At 39.0% G+C, this 16844-nt stretch overlaps 1 long non-coding RNA gene across 1 annotated transcript; it reads right to left on the reverse strand.

The window, feature by feature from the left end:
* Positions 1–8968: 8968 nt before the first annotated feature.
* On the reverse strand, positions 8969–11600 carry LOC125330677. Its single transcript, XR_007205677.1, has 3 exons — positions 11497–11600; positions 10483–10608; positions 8969–9039 (listed from the first exon to the last, which is right to left on the reverse strand). It is a non-coding gene; the product is annotated as an uncharacterized LOC125330677 (long non-coding RNA).
* Positions 11601–16844: the final 5244 nt, after the last annotated feature.

Genomic DNA, 16844 nt, shown 5'->3' on the forward strand with positions numbered 1-16844 from the left:
TATTAGATTTATCAGTAAAAGAGCAAATACTTACATATTTGCAAATGCTTTTGTCTAGTTTTATTTGATGACTTAGTGGGATTACTAATGTTTTCTGTTTATGCACTGTGCAGGTATCCAGGACTTTGCACAAGAAAAAATACTGATACTCATGCATCTTAAAAGGACTGAATTGTGCCATTCAATAATAGGTCAATAATTTCTCCATGTCTAACTGCATAAATATTAGGCATGAGTTCAAGCTTTTGCAGCAGAGCAGGAGTTTGTCCAACATGATGTAGTGATTTTCTGGTGTCTAGTATGTTGGCAAGTGGACAGATGAAATCCCTGCAATAGACACAGAATTCTCCCTATACCCCCTAAGTCTCAGGAGCTGCAGGTTCAGCCACAACTTACTCAGCAGGAACATTATTGCCCTTCAAATTCTGGGAAGGGGAGGCATTTTATTAACTGCAATTAGAAGAGATAAGCACATTATAAACCTCCCAAGTGTCTTTATGTAAATAACTTAGACATTTTTATGTACCAGTCATATTTTATACACTATTTCTTGAAGTTACAAAGCACTTCTTGCCACACAAATGAATGCTTACAATGCCATGGTGAGTATTCTTTTTACAAGTCATGACTGTTAATTAAGATTGAAAAATCAGTCATCAGATTAGTTTATTTAGCAATTACAACTTTTAGTGTGTTAGAAGTCATTGTCTACAGCAGTGACCTCCTTCAGGGACTTCATGATGGAATTTAGAGTTCACAAAATAGACACTACTAGAACACTGAAATGCTGAACTGCTTGTGCTTCGAGGAAATAGGAAAGTGGAAACATAATTTCGTTTTTTAGTGAAAGATTAACACCAAATTTTCAGTAGCTGAGAAGTGGGGCATCCTATAGGCAAATTTCAGTATTATCAGCTCATTCCAAGACACAGCAATAAAACTGGACTACATTAAGTGGGTTTAAGGTGGAGAGCAAGGTCAGCCTCATAGTTAAGATTATCAAGAAGCAGAACCAATCCAAGGAAAAATGTCACCTCAGTCTATTTTTTTACTAATATTTTTATGTTTCAAACAAGTTAATTCTTTCGAACAAAGTCATTGGGTGATGTTATGAAATACAAAGGTATTGTAAATTTTAGTTTTCTAATTTGCCTTCTGATCTGTCTTTCCTGCCATAGTGCAAAAGGCATTGGTGTTACTATTCTCAGAAATATTTCTGTATTCCAGTTAAAGCACACTTGGAATAACTGGATTCAAGGCAGATATTATAATTAGAAAGCTGCATGTGCATAAGCCTGCATGTTTTAGGACTGGAAATATATATCTCAACCCACTCAAATATATTTTCAGAGGTAACAGAACTGAAAGAAATAAATGTGCTCTTTACAGGGCAACTGTAGCAACAGTAAACTGATTTTATTGTTACTCCAAACTGTGTGTGCTGTACGTTTTAACATTCCCTCTAAAGCTGGAAGTATTTCCAAGAAGCTACCTGATAGAGGGAAACACTGCAGCAGCTTTGAGCTGACAGGACAGGAATGACTTCAGAAAACATGCTGTTCTATGAATTCACTATGACCAGACAGCCCACCAGGCTCTTTATGTGCTTTGCTGCACTACCAATATAAATTTTATTCCATGGTATTTTTTAGAATCAGGAATTTTAACTAAAACCAATTAAAAAATACAGCATTGGATAAAACACTATGATTGTTGCCTACAGCTCTGTCTAGATATTCTTCAGGTTAAAAGCAGTTGTTTGGGGTTTTAACTCTCATGGATTTGATTTGCATTCATTTTATCCTCTGTTCCTTCACTAATTAAAGTTTTAGGAATGCTTTTTGGGAGCTCTGACCCAGCATCTCCAAGTGCAGTACAAGTAAGCTTCCTGTATGGGTACTGACCCATAACTGTGAACAGATGTGCTGCTTTGAGACAGACAGAGGTTACAGATGTTCTGCTGCCAGAAAAGAAATGCTGTTATTTCAGCGAAGCAAGAGGAACTCAGAGCACCTTGACCCATCCAAGGAACACCTTACCCTTTGCTTTACTGTTCTGCCAGGTTTTTCTTCTTTTCATATAATGTCGCTGATGAAGCTTTAATGTGTGGGAGACAAGGCTATTGCTGTTTATCAAGCCCTTTGAAATGTCCAAATGCATTGCCAGAACTGGGAAGCACAAGTTTTATTGAACTGACTCTGCAGTGAACTCTCTACACCAGGGTATTTTTACTTCCCCCTCTCCAGCCCCCCCCAGTTGGTTTTCTAATAAAGCAGCAGCTGACTCAGCAGATATGCCCTGCTCTTTTCATTATCATTTTGAGAAGCTTAGAGGACAGGGATGCTGTATAAAGCAGCTTTTTCAGTGAAGGAGAGTGATGATTTCAGGGGGAAGAACATCTTAAAAAATTACTTTTTTTTTTTGCATTGCTTCTTATCTAGTTCCTCCTTCACACTGAGGAGACAGCAATGACAACACAGAGGGGCAGAAGGAGGATTAAGGGGCGACCCTTTCTGTTACTCACAGCTACCATTCCCCTGGATATTCCTTGTGAATACTGATTTTTAAGCCCACATAAATTCTGAACTCAGTTCTAGACCAAGAAGGTTTCAGGAAGATTTTAAAGATGGGGTCAGTCTGCTAGAAACAACAAACCTTGCCAAGAGAAAACATCCACTGGAATGAAACTAAAAATGCTTTTTGTGATTCCAAAGCATCAAGTCAAGCACCACAGCATTGCTTTTAAAGCTGCAAATTAGAAATTAAAAAAAAAAAGCCACAACTTCTTTTCTTATCTATTTCAAATATGTGTAAGGGCTTCTATGTCTGTGAAGATTAGAAAGAGCTTAAGCTAAAAAGTTCTGCAAGAAAATTCATCTTCTGTTGTCTGTCTTAAGTATTTTGGGATACATCTGGTAACCTAAGCAGTTCTACTCCATTTTTTACAGTCAAGTTCTACATTTGTCTTTGCTAACTTTCTGAGAAAATAATTAAACTATGTTTACAAAGTGGCACAATAACAGATTATTCTAGAAGGAGAGTGATTCCCTTTCCAGAGAATACTGCACAATTGATTATCAGCCCACATTAAAGCACTGAATACAGGTGGTTAATGATAAATCCTTATAAAGTCATTTAAGTGCTATGGTTAAAAATTCAACTTTAAAAATAATTATTAGACAAAATAAATAAAAATGATCAGCACCTAAGGGACATTAGTACATGTTAGCACTTAATTGAGTGAAACACTCATTTGAGGAAAAGCAATCGTGCTCACCAGCTTTGGATGGTTGCTTTACAGAGGTTGCAAAACAGCATGGATTATTTGGAGGGAAAATATCTCTGCAAGTCCATGCCATTAAGAACATAAGGAATCTTAAACTGCAAGTGCTGACATGTGAGCAACTTCACAAACTAGTAAGCCCAAGCAAGAGGTAGACTATCAAGCTTTCTGATAAAGCACTGCAGCTGCCTCCCCTGCTGCCACCACTATACCTTATCCATCAGCTCAGAGACTGCATCCACCTGCAGCCAACAGGAGCCTCACCTCGAGAACTGGTGTTCTTCCCTAAGAGCTCTGCACACAGGGACAGCGTGCTCTGACAAAGTGGAATGCACTTACTGGAGGTGGCTCTACAGCCCCCTGCTTCATTGTACAGCTCTGTAAGTTTGGTTACACAGCTCCTCGGGTGAGCACTTCATTCAACTTATGAATGGGTTTGTGTTTACTGGGGAAACTTGTTATAAACCAGCTCCATCTTGCCTGGCAGAATTAGATTTGTAAATCAGGAGGTCTGTCCTTAAAATAAGGGTCTGTCCTCAGCCCTGAAATAGGCACTGAATGCACACAAAGGACAAACAGGAATTAGGAGGAAAGAAAGAGCCATTTTAGCCAGTTAATTGAGACTGGCTGTTGTTGTTCATGGTGACCAGGTGGTGTGGTACTTCTACAGACAACTGTAATAAGAATTGAAGGTGTGTGTTCTTCACCACTCGCATAAAATTGAAATCCTGTACCTGTACCAAACATCACTGATTAAATTTTTATTGTTTTAATTGATACTATTTTATTATATGCATTATTAATGATTTATGCATATGCCTCAATATTTCCATATAAAGCAAATAAGATTTGAGTTTTTCTCAAATTTGCAAAGTGCATATAGCTACATGATGGTTATATTTTTATCTTTAATCCTGGAAAGCATCACAATTAAGTTTCATTTGGGAAATTTAATTGAATTTTTAAAATTTATTTGCATCTCAGATCAATGTAGAAAGCAACAATAGAAACCAATGACTGTAATGAGGTGAAGAAAGAAACTATGGCTGCAGAACTCTCCAGATGCACCCAGCTGTTATTAGGGATATTCTAATCCTGCAATCAGTCCTTAGTCTCATAGAACGAAACAGCTTTCTGACTGCAGAACTATGAGGTTTGTTGATTATGTCTTTGAACTCAAGATAGTCCAAGTACATAACAGCTGTTTTTTACAGAGAAATCAGACTTACTAAAAACAGCAGCATAAAGAGACCTGATGGTTTCTGGTAACACCACTATTGAATGTAGCCTCATTAACCAGGCAGAACCATTGTAAGCAACTAGATTAAATAAAGAGTACATTATGGGAAAGATAGATTATTCTAACTGCAGCTGGTTCAGATTCTCTTTAACTTGTCTTAATTGCAATCAAAATAATGACATAAATTGCTAATCACATCACTTTGGATTTATAAAGCATTACAGAAGTAAGAACAACTTTGCAGCTACAGAGACATGTAAGTATTTCTAAACTACAAAAATAAAAAGGAGTCTAAAAACAACTGTTAAATGAACATGGAGTAGTTCAACTCTGTGCTGTCAATGAAAGTCCTCTGTGTCTCTGAAATTTATTTATTCCTTTAAGGTGACCTGTGACCAATGTGTTACCCCCTGTTATTCCTGAGTACATGACAGGGTCCAATCAGAAGCTGGCACTAATATGTGAAGGAATGTACCAGTGCAGTGTGAGGAAGAGTACTGCTTTGCTGATTATGAGTAAGGAGTGAAGCCATGAGATCTGAATTGACTATTATGGGTGAGAAAAATTTGTTGGTGTCATCTAACTCTCCAACCTTGAAAAAGTCATTTACTCAATCATATATAGAGTCAGCTTGTAAATACATTTCCATATTCAATGTCTAAGCTAAACACAAAGTGCTATGAGACCAAAAGTGTTTGTCATGTACATTCATGTATAATTAATTATTATTATGCTCCTTTTAATCTTGCTTGTTAATACATGATGATATCCTACAAATACAGTAATTTAGTGACTGTTCCATTCCTTGAATATAATTACTTGATTTAGAAAAATGAATGAAAATTTGGGTGTAGGTAAAGTTCAGGAGCTCAGTGCAAGCACAGAGCTCTGCTAGCTTGGCTGCCCAGGCTCTCTGGGGCACTGGGCATCAGCAGCTAGGAGATAAACATCTGCTGTCATTCCAAGAGCTGTTACTGGCAAGACTGGCCTTGCAGTCCAAGGACTCATTTGTGCCATGTACAGAGGGCATCCTTCGGTGTCTGAACTAGATCAACTCCTCCCATGTACACAGAGCTTGTTTTGGGGACTGTTCTATACTCTCCTGGGGCTATTATTTTATACATAGTATATATAGACTATTTTATACATAGTATAGTAAAAATGGTTATAAATCAAGGTGAGAGATGAAGGAAAGTAATTAGAAGTGGTAAGGGAAGCATCTTTCCCTCCAAGTACACAGTTTCTGAGTCAGCTAGCAGATATCATATTATCATATCCCTCACCCAGCTACACCCAGGACTGAAGCTGAAAGCTCCTCAGCAGAACCACACACACAGAATTGTAAACTCCGCCTCCTTTCAGGACTGACTTCCTAGATACCCTGGTAAGGGGAACTGAAAGGCTAAGGTGGTTATTTCCACGCCCATTAGGATTTGGACTGGTAGTTCATATAGGCTGTCATCCCCAGCTCAGAAAATGGGGAAAAATGTTTCAGAGACTGCGTGCCAGTTCACACAAACATTATTTTAATTCCACTATGAGTTATTAGCCTCCTTTATACAACACGAGTATCAAATACTGAGATCAGTCTAAAGCTCTGTTTAGATGACAGGTAGGGTATCTACAGATTTCTCTTTTTTAAATGACAAATTAATTAAGAACTACAGCATACTCTTTCTCAAAAGCATATTCAGACTGAAGTTTTACCTTTTGAGTGATAACTCTCTTAATGCTTTGTTACGGTCTAATAATTTGATAACCACCTGGGTTAAGACCCTTCTACTTCACACTGATTTAAGCTGGAGTTCAGTATCTGGATCTGTACCACGTTGCTCTCATGGTCATAAAAGGTCTGTGAGGGAGACATCATCCCCCTCACCATCATCCTCCAAATCTTCATCTTCATTATCCTTCTGCCTTGTAGTGGGGTCGAGTGAGCAGTGTCATTCCTTAATTTGATGTTTTCTGTTTCATTTTGCAGGGCAGTATGTTCAGAATCAGTACAGATGTTACCACCAGTGGTAGCGCTCACCCCAAAGAGGAACTCTTCTCACAACAAAAAGTAACCAGTCTTACATTAGACTAAGTGTAATACAGCTGACTCTCCATTATCCACTGAAATGGGACCTAGGACAAGTACAGGGAAAAACATGGCTGAAAGGGTTACCAGACTGCATGGTGCACAGAGAGCTGTGTGGAGCCAGGCAAGACCCACCGGGATAACGCTGAGTTGGAGGTAACTAATCCCTGCAGAGGAAAGGCTTTGTGCACCTCAGTGCTTACTGCTCTTGGTTGTAGAAGGAACCAGGGGCTGTGGCAAAGCACCAGCCCTCTTGTGGACCCGTGTCTGCCTCATGGAAAAAGCTTCCTGGACCCCAGAACGTTGCAGGGAGTGCACAGATGGCCAGGCAGCTCTCCTGGGGTGTCCCTCAGGCTCAGCACTGGTTGGGTTACACTCAGAGCAGCTCCCTGCAGAGTTGTGCATCAGTTTCTGTGCTGGGCTGGAAGTTATGCTTTATTTTTAAACATCTGTAAAGCACAAACCTTCAGCTTCCTGCTTATGAAATTGCCCACTGAAGTCTACAAAGGTTTTGCATTCAAAACAATTACACCTTTAATAAGTGATCTAAATGTCATCCTATAAATTAAGAAGAGGGTGTTCAGCAAAGCTCATTTGTTCCCATGTTTGTGTTATTTAGCTACGGTTTTGCAACAAGAAGATAGAATGAAATTCCATAGCTGCACTGCATTAGAAATGCTGTCAAGACTGGCTGAAGATTACTGATTCTGCTTCAGTTGGAATTTGTACAAGTAATGTTATCTAAAGAAGAACCATATGAGGGCAAATTGAGAAGCACAGAATGAAAACTATTAAAGTTTAACCTAGCGGCAAAGTATCTTAAAAAAAAAAAAAGAGACATTCAGCAAACCATGTGAATACGTGAACATCTAAGATAGCCAATGAGCAAACCAAATTCCTCCACCATCTCTTTATCAAGCCCTAGTAAAATCATAGTATCTTCAGATCATCTCATTCAATTATAGATCCACAATGAGGTACTTTTCCTTGATAATGCTGCATCTATTAATTTATAATTCATTAAAGAGGACTGATGCTTGAGAACAACAGGATGCACCAATTTTCCAAAATACAAAGTGGCATATGCAAAAAGGAAAATTACTCATTCAAATATTTAACTACCAAAATGTATTATTTTAGCACAGGCAGTTATTATTTGATATGTAGCAAACCTGCTTCTGTGAATGCTATTTAGATTAGAAGTATGAGCAGTTTAGTTTGAAGAGGGTCTCAGACAATAAATTATCTTTACCTGCAAAGACTCACTTTTATTGAGTTTTGCTTGCTTGAATGCTGGACGGTAGTGGTACTCAGCATTAACACTGCTCACTGTACAACACTCATGCATGTTCCATAAAATACAAAAAAAAAAAAAAGAGACATAGGGATGAACGATCACAGTCTAACACATGGCAGCAACTCAAGCAATGAACTGAAGCAACAGTAAACCAGAAAAAGAAAGATAATATTGGACAGCACTTTCCTCAGCTAAGAAATTATGGGCCTTGTAGTTACAGCACAAATGAAGGAGACAGGAAATCTGGGATTTATTCTGGGATCTGTCACAGATTTCCTGCATGGCTTTAAGAAAGTCCTGTGGGGTTAACTTCAACCATGGGGCTTTCATTCCTTTGAGAGCAGTTTGCACCCATATCTCAACCCTCCTGTACAGTGTGAGCTAATTAACACAAAGGGAAGATGTTACTGGTACAAATTTTGTACATAAGAAACAGTCAGACCTAATGCAGGTAAAACTGTATGATCTAAAGCAGCCTGGGCAATAATAGTCCAAACACCAAGGCAGGCAACATCCCCCTCCCCAGGAGCTGGCAAGGAGGGAGTAAAAAGGATGGGCACTCCAGCCATTGAGTAGCGTGGTTGTTACACTGGTGGAAGCAGGAAACAGAAATTTATCTCCACTGGAAGCCAAGACTTCATTTCTCTATTTTCTTCCAAGCATAAAAACTAAAAGGAGGACATACAGGGCTTGTAATTTCTTGAACTACATTTCCTTTTCGGTTTTCACACACAGTACATTCTCATGAAACGCAGCTTCCAGTGGTAGGAAACCAAGACACTCATGCCTCTAAAAGACACCTTTACATACTCAACTAACTTACCACAGAGTTTTCACTTACAGAAAGTAGTATCATAATTTCAACAGGTCAGTTTTATTTCTCAGGCCTGCGTGGCTTAATGTCTCAAATTTGAGCAAAACAGAATAAGTCCCACATGTTCTTGTTGGGAGCACACACCCTTTTGGGTTCTTCTGGCTGGAGAGATGGTTCCACTCATTCTCTGAGAACTACTCCAAAATTAAGATAATTAATCCACAATAAACTATTTCATATTTTAGGTCACTTACCTGGTGCTCTCAGATGATCCATTTTTATCCCCTGTGTTCTGAGCTATTTTGTTTCTACTCAGTGTTGCTACCTGCAAGGGAAATAAAACCTCCAGGAGATGGCTCAATGCTGCTTAATTTCAGTTAACAAGGATCTGGAACAAGGTATTACCCAATTGAATTTCCTACCCTCTAGCCAATAGGGCTATTAAGTCACAGCAGGTGTTTCTACTTGTTTCATGATGTTAATAGATGCTTGGATGCTAGCAGAGTTTGTAATGCATTTGTAGATATGGTTATTTATGGAAAATGCAATCTAGAAAAGCCTTATTTTGAATTTAATCTGTGTGAAGAATTTATCAAACTTCTGTAGTGATTTATGTTCATCAAATCTTAAACAGAAGAATGACTTGTTCGAACTTTTGTTTTCAGAGAAAGGTAAGACTAGAATTGGACACTTGGGTCATAAAATAATATTGCATCCCAATACCTTAAATTATCCTCAAAAATGAAAGATGTGGCAACATAGAGATGCATCCATGTAGTCCTAAATCACAACTTCTGTTAACAAACTGTCTTTATAGACAGTTGTGTGATTAAATTTCTAGGAGACCTGAAACCACACTTAACCACTGAAAACGAGGCACCTGGTTTCTCAAAGATATCCAGCATTGCTCTCAATTGGATCAGCTGGGCAATTGTGAGAAACCAATCACTTCACTGAAATCCTAACTGGAAAAAAGTGACTAGTGATCCTATTCAGTCCCATAAGCAGCACAACTCTAGAAATAAAACAGGAAGCAGAATAACAGCTTGTGTCCTGAGCTTCAGGCTCAGCTTTGAAATCAGATTTGATTACAGATGTAAATGCAAACCTTAAAATCAATGCTTTATAATAACAAAACAAAAAGTTCAGAGCCACAGGTTGCTTTTGTCCACTATCAGTCTTCTCCTGGTATGGAGGCAAATCGCATCCCTACAAATTCTTGCACTCCACTGAAATGGCTGTATCTGTCTGCTCACACTCATCCTCTCTTCCTCCTCAGCCCCATGTGCAAGCTCACCTTCCAACCAGCTTGCAGGAAGCAGAGTCACTGAGCAGACTCCAACATCATGTCAAACAAATGAACCTTCTCCCTATTTAGGGCCAGTTATCAGCCCTCTTCCTCTTTACTAGCTCCTACATTGACCTACAGGAATATTCCCAGTAACAGACAGGTCTAATTAGCCATCAGAAGACATTAAGCATTCCCCAGATCCTAAAGAGGTACAGCATTAAACCACACGAAAATAATTGACAATGAGCTTTTCCCTTGCTAAGAGCTCTAAGGACACTAGAACAAAAATATTGTGGACATAATTTTTCTGTTTAAGTCCACAGTGACTCTAAAGAGGTTGACAGTGAAAAGATTTCTGACCCAAGGTATAAAACCAACATCTTCCTAATGTCTACAGATTTAAGTTCTATCACTCTTGGACATAGCACAGACCATGCAAATATCTGTCCTAGTAAAATGCATCTGATTGCCACTTACTGTTCCAATTATTTTTTCCTCTGATGCTGTATCAGAATATTTGAGAATCTTCTCAGAAAGTTGAAAATTTAAGTTTATGGTAAAAATCTCTTCTGTGGCGGAGTTTAAGATGCAAGACAGTCAAATCTGTAGAAAAAATTAAAGATTATGAAATATTTCTTCTGTATAAGATGCATTTTGTGTAAGTTTTTATTTTCTCTTTTCCAGAATTCATCTACCTACACAAACCTTGCTCCCCTATATCCACATTTTCTAGCACGAGCTTCGCTACTTGTCCCTGTTCTTGAGTGTGTGTTAAATGAAGTTGTAAATTACCTGGGGCTGCTCTTACTGGCCTGCAACAAGTGGAGTTCACACAGTCACACACCTTCGGGGCTTAGCTATGCCAGCTGATGTGGGACACCACAGTGCTTCTCCTTCAGAGCAAACACTTCCTGCCCACATTCCACTGTTTCCCAGGAACATCAAAACCAGGTTCCAATTTGGAAACACAAAATGAGAGAGACTTTTCACATCTTCATTTGAGATTAGAAAAACAAAAAGTCTTTATGTTATTGTAGTTCTAATAATGACTCAAAAATTTGAAACCAAACATTCAGTGCTGTTCTTTTATAGCCTTGGTCTGTCTAAAGCATCCTGGGAAGTCTTCTCTACACTGTGCTAATAGGAACAATAGAAAAGCCTCCCAGTTATGATTGTATCAAATTTGGGGCATGTCTTTTTTACTGTGTTTGTGTAACATACAGCACAATGGGGCTCTGATTCTGACACATTTCTGAGAATAGAGAACAACAAAAACACAAAAGAGAGAGGCCGAAGGTGACGCTGCAATTACGACTGGGTCATTCTAAGCATGGGTATGAAGTTCAGCTTTTCCAGAAGGGATTAGCAGACCAGATTGTTTACCATATAAGAGAAAAATGCAGAGAGTTTTTAATAAATACTTTTTCATGCTGTTAGTGCATTTTGACAACAATGTAATTTTGTTAAAATATCATAAGAATAGTTTATTACCTCAGAGCATTCCTTCAAAATCTAAACTGAGTTCCACAGAACTGTTCCAGATAATTGACATCAGAACAATATCCATCTGTTGTTCTTCCTAAAAAACTGGTACCTCAGAAATTAATCAAATTAAAATCACAAACATTAAAAATAAAATTCTCCTCCAAAAGAGGAAAATGTGTGAGCTAAAGACAACACGAGCAATAATTGGGTAATATGCTTTACCACCAGTCCTGTCTAAATTACAGTATTGTAACTGTTTTCTTATATGTTACATTTCCAGATATTTTTATGTTATAGCAGACGGAACCTTTAAAATAGTTTTTAGGTTTTTTTCATTTACTATGTCTTTATTGCCATGAAACAGGCCCTCAGCCAGAGTAGATTCTTATATATCATAAACTTCAACAGGGGTTTGTCATTTTCACCAGCATCTTACACTATGCATTTAGGAAACTACCAAAAATCCTACATATCTCTTCTCGGAAGCAGAGGAAGCATAATTATCCCTTTCTAATTACGCACTTTGGCTTCCTTGAATTATTTGTTTAGCTTGAAGATTTGTTTATGTTCACTGATACTTTGGTTAAGTTTATTCTTCATTTATTTTAATTTTATGTTCCAAGGATATTTTACTGAACACTCCCTGTAAGTCCTTCAACTGTGGCCACCCACATCCTGAAATTTTCTCTCTACCTAATCCTACCTTATGTCATAACACAGTAAATATATATATATTTACAAAACAAATTTCTTCCAGCAAAATAGACTGAGTATTTTGTATGTTATTTTAAAAAGCTTGTGTAGCATTGCACAGTGTGTGTGTGTGTGTGTACATAAACATGTACACTTGCTAACACCCCCATGAACATGCACAGAGCTGTTGTTGAAAATTTTCATTAAAACTTTGTAAAGGAAGTCCATCTGCCACAGCTCAGGATGTCCTGTTTCTATGAGGGGCTTCAGCTATTGCTTGGCCATTTTCTCATTGAAAACATAAGTAGGAAACTTGAGGGCATTTAATCTACTATTAAAACAAACTGATTTGGAAAGGGTGTTTTGAAGAGCTTTTCCCCACCAGCTGGGAACTGTGAGGCATGGACACCACCTCAGACACAGCACACTTAGTTTTCTGTGTCCTCTGTACTGGTGTCATCAGTGGGAAGGGTGGGAGGAAAAATTCTTTCTATAAGGAGGGGCTGTAATCTGGTCATTGAGATAATCCCAAAATACAGCTGTTGTTCCCAAGCAATATCTGTGCCCTGCTTGTCTTTCAAGGCAAACCATAGCAGGGCCCAGCCAGCCTTTGTGGGCTCCTGGCAGCGGGGTGGGCTGGAGTTCTGCCCTGCCCTGTCTGGCTTCTGAGTGCCCCGGTCCCTCAGCACAGGTGGCCTCCCTGGCAGAGGGAAGGAACAGACACCCTTGTCTTTTAAAGTACTGGGAACATAATTTGGGGTTAGTACGTGCTCATAGTATATAGCTGCTTGCTTTAAGAGACTGATTGCTTTGCAAGAGGATGGAGTCAACTCTGTGGCTAGTCTGGATTCCAATTTTATTTTGAAATATTGAAAGAAAACCCCAAAAGTTCAAACCTCAGGAAAATTCTTTCATGATTCATTTGGTGTATTTGTTTTACTTTAGCACTGCTCTCCAAAACGTTCGGCTTTAATTTTACAGTTGATCAGTCTGCAGGAAGTCCCAAATCTCATTTCCACTAAACAAGGGCTTTCCTTGTTTGTGTTCCTCATTGAGAAATAAAGGATTGTAGCCGTGAGAGGTTTACACTTACACACAGTAGTTATGAGTACCAAACCAAAATGTTTTCGGTGGGGACTGGTATCAGTCCCAACAAAAAACTAAATGTCACAGGGATACACACCAGGAAAAGAAGAGGAGGACAGAAAGAGACAATGGGTGGAAAAAAAGGAAGTACATGAGGAGTCAAAAATGTCAAAATAAAGCACCAGCGGGGAACATGGAGCAGAGAGGTCAACAGCAAAAAAGAAACTGGGGGCAGAGAAGGGTCATTAATAAAAGCTCTAAATATCTTAGTTTTCCCATACAAGCTTCCTTTCCCAATGGAATGACTGCTGGTGTTTGTCACAAGACTGTATTGGGTGCTGCACTAGGATGGAGAAGACAAGAGGGAGAAACTGGAAATAAAATGTCTGCTCTGGGCTCTGCCTCTCCTTTTGGGCATGGAAAGCAGCATTGCCTCTGAGAAGAGAAAGAATGAGACAGTGGTCCCTTCATCCTACAATCCAACAGGAACCACAACCCATGGATGTCCCTTCAATTTCATCAGAGCACAGCATGAAACAGCCTTTTCATCCTCTTATCCCAAGAGGCAGACACAGCCTTCCTGCCCTACTGAGAGCACACCAGTGGCAGGAGTAACATAACATTCTGTGGTGTCTCAGGCATAATGCCCACCTCTAACAGTCTTGGCGGGCCCTCACCATTCCATAATTTCCCTCTTATCTGAACAGCAATAATACACTACATACAAAATTTCTCTAAAAATTATTTCTGCCTGCCTGTCTGCAAAGTGAGGCCATTAAGACTGACAAACATAGCGCAGCAGTTTATCTTGATAAAAAGTGACCCACACAGACTGGTTAAGAGAGAGACCTAAAGCAGTGGGACAGAGGTAGGCTATGACATGGAAAAGTGACAACACACCACAAGTGGTTTAGCTTCATTACCAAAACACACACAATTTTTTCTAAAGAGCCTGTGCAGGATCAGGCCCTTCAATAATATGGCAGTTGTGTAAGGTCAGTAGTTTTGAAGCCACTTCTTTTGAAGTCATCCAAAAGCATTCAAACACTGACAATGTAACAGCTGTTGCACTGGTTGTCTTTAGGATGACTCTTAAGCTCAAGATATGGGTATAAGGTTGCTATTGCTACCTAACACCTTTTGCTTTTACCTGAGTTCTAAAATGTCCATTCTCATAATTGCCATGACAGCAAGTAAAAGGTTATTTGAGGAGAGAGAAGAGGGGAAAATCCTGTCATTCCTCCTTCCTTTTTCATGGTAAGGAACATGCTGATGATGCCAGGAACTGAAAATTCTCCCTTTTGATAGATTAATCGATTGAAGAGCTTTACAGTAGACCAGAAGAGTGGGTAAATGTACTCACCAGTCTAACTCATTAAGAAATGTTCCCCATGTAGTCATAATGCAGGAGAAAAAAAGTTTGTAAAGCTTTTAGACTTCAAAAATCGAGCATTTACACGTTATAATTGTTTTCATAATAAAAAGGCAATATTACAAATATTTTTGAAACATGAGGATTCTCTCATGTGTTGAGAGACTTTTGCTACTGACATTCCCGTGGATGTCACGCAGCCACGCATTGCCATCTAGCGTCCAAAGCCACAACTGCACTGATGCCGAGAACTTGGGAAGGATATTCCAAATTAGTTCACAATAACAAGCACGGATTAGTTTTGTTTTTCATAAGTACAGTACTATATGATAAAACAATCACATCTAACAGATGACAAGGAAGATTTTTTTGGCGGTTTTTTTGAGTTGGACTGAGGAAATTATTAGGAGAGAGCAAAAGAATATCTGACTATAAAGTAAGCAATGTTGAACTATCATTAGTAGGAAATATAATCATATTTAGAGAATACAGCAAATAGCACGCACTGTACCAGCATTTAGAAGAAGTTTTATTGGGTCTACAATGAAAAAAAGAGAGAGGAAAGGAGCAGGAAAAGAGCGAACAACTAATTCAAACGATGCTCTGCTTTAAGGGCAAATATTCAGTCCTTCATGCAGAAATGTGCATAAAAATTGCACAGTAATTTTGGACTCTGTTACACAAAACTCTCCAAGCAATACCCTGCTAAATTGGTAAGTATCAATCAAAAACTCCACTGCCTCCTTACAAAGTAAATGGTACTTGGTTGGAAGCAATTCTGCAGCAGTGGAGCACCCAGGAAAAGTGAAATTATGTCAGTGCCGCCAAACTCTCCTGTAAAATACCATTGGATTGGCTGCATCTCAGTAATACCTTGTAAGGTTTAGGAGAGCTCCATGCTGTTGCGGAGACTCAAAAGGGACAGAAACCAGTTTGCTTTTCCATGCAATATTTAAGTTCCCTTTCAGAGTCAGATCCTGAGTTTCTGTGTCACAAACTAATGTGCTTTTAATCAAAATTCAGAAGAAAATTATTGACTCTGTCTAGTGACTGTTATGAAGAACAAAGTGTTTTTAGGAAGGGCTTGAACAGAGGGAACAGAAAAGTCAGTTCTGGGCAGATATAAAACTGCATCTTGAGGCTGCAGTTACCTGAACTGCTGTGACAATCTGGCAGTTTGCTGCTAACGAACTGGGAAGATTCTGCTTCCATTTTTTCCTTCAGTGGGTCTGGAACTCAGTGGATCCCTCTGTGACTTGATTCGGCTCAATAACCAAAGGGAAAATTGATTCATTATTTCCACTTAGATAATATACTGAGGTTAAAAAGATATAATGTGTGTATATGGAGTGGGTATAAGGGGAGGAATCAGAGACAGCCTGCCCAGAAATGGGTAAATAAAAGGGAAGACCAAGACATTCCCCTTTTCCTGTGCAGTTGTTAAAAAAAAAACAACCACCTAACTAGATACAAATACTTGAACTTCTCACACTTTTCACTTTTTACTTCAATTTTCAGTCTACTTGCTTGCTGTAGGGTTGTTTATCATCCCCTTCCCCAACAATGAAAGAATTCCACGCTCTGTGTGTCTGTCACACATGCATCCCTCTGACAACTGGGGACACACTGCACTGTGCACAGGCAGAGTCAGGCCTGTGTTTTATGTTTCTGTCACTAATATTTCCCCTGCCATGCTGGGCTGTCCGCTGGCTTTTTTCCCTTAAAGCATTTAATAAAACCACTACTAGATCCCTCCAGCTGCCCAGCTACATTATTTATTTATGAAATATGCGCCTTCACAAAATCCAAGCACTTGTTCTAGCCCAATGTACAAACCCTGACATCTGTTAGTGTCTTTACCATGCACTGCAGAATGCCATGGGGAAGCACACAGGTCATGCAAGAGAAGCACTGTGGAAATGCAGTGTACAGGGTTCTACCCATAAACACTCTCTGAAAGCCAACAGAAGCATAAATGCAACTGGTTGCTCAGTGCACAGGTTTAAAACAATTTATGAAGAACATACATATATATTTTGCCCTTTTTACCCTTCTGGAAATCATCTGGTGACATTTCGTTCTCCAGTCAGACAGTTTGTACAAAAATGGATGGGAGCCTTCCTATTAGCTCCAGTGAGCAACCTAATAAACGTCAAGAGGCTTACTTGAAAATAAATGGGGGATATAATCTGGTAACTATTTG

Source organism: Corvus hawaiiensis, chromosome 10 (genome assembly GCF_020740725.1).
Source record: "Corvus hawaiiensis isolate bCorHaw1 chromosome 10, bCorHaw1.pri.cur, whole genome shotgun sequence".
Lineage (NCBI taxonomy): Eukaryota > Metazoa > Chordata > Aves > Passeriformes > Corvidae > Corvus > Corvus hawaiiensis.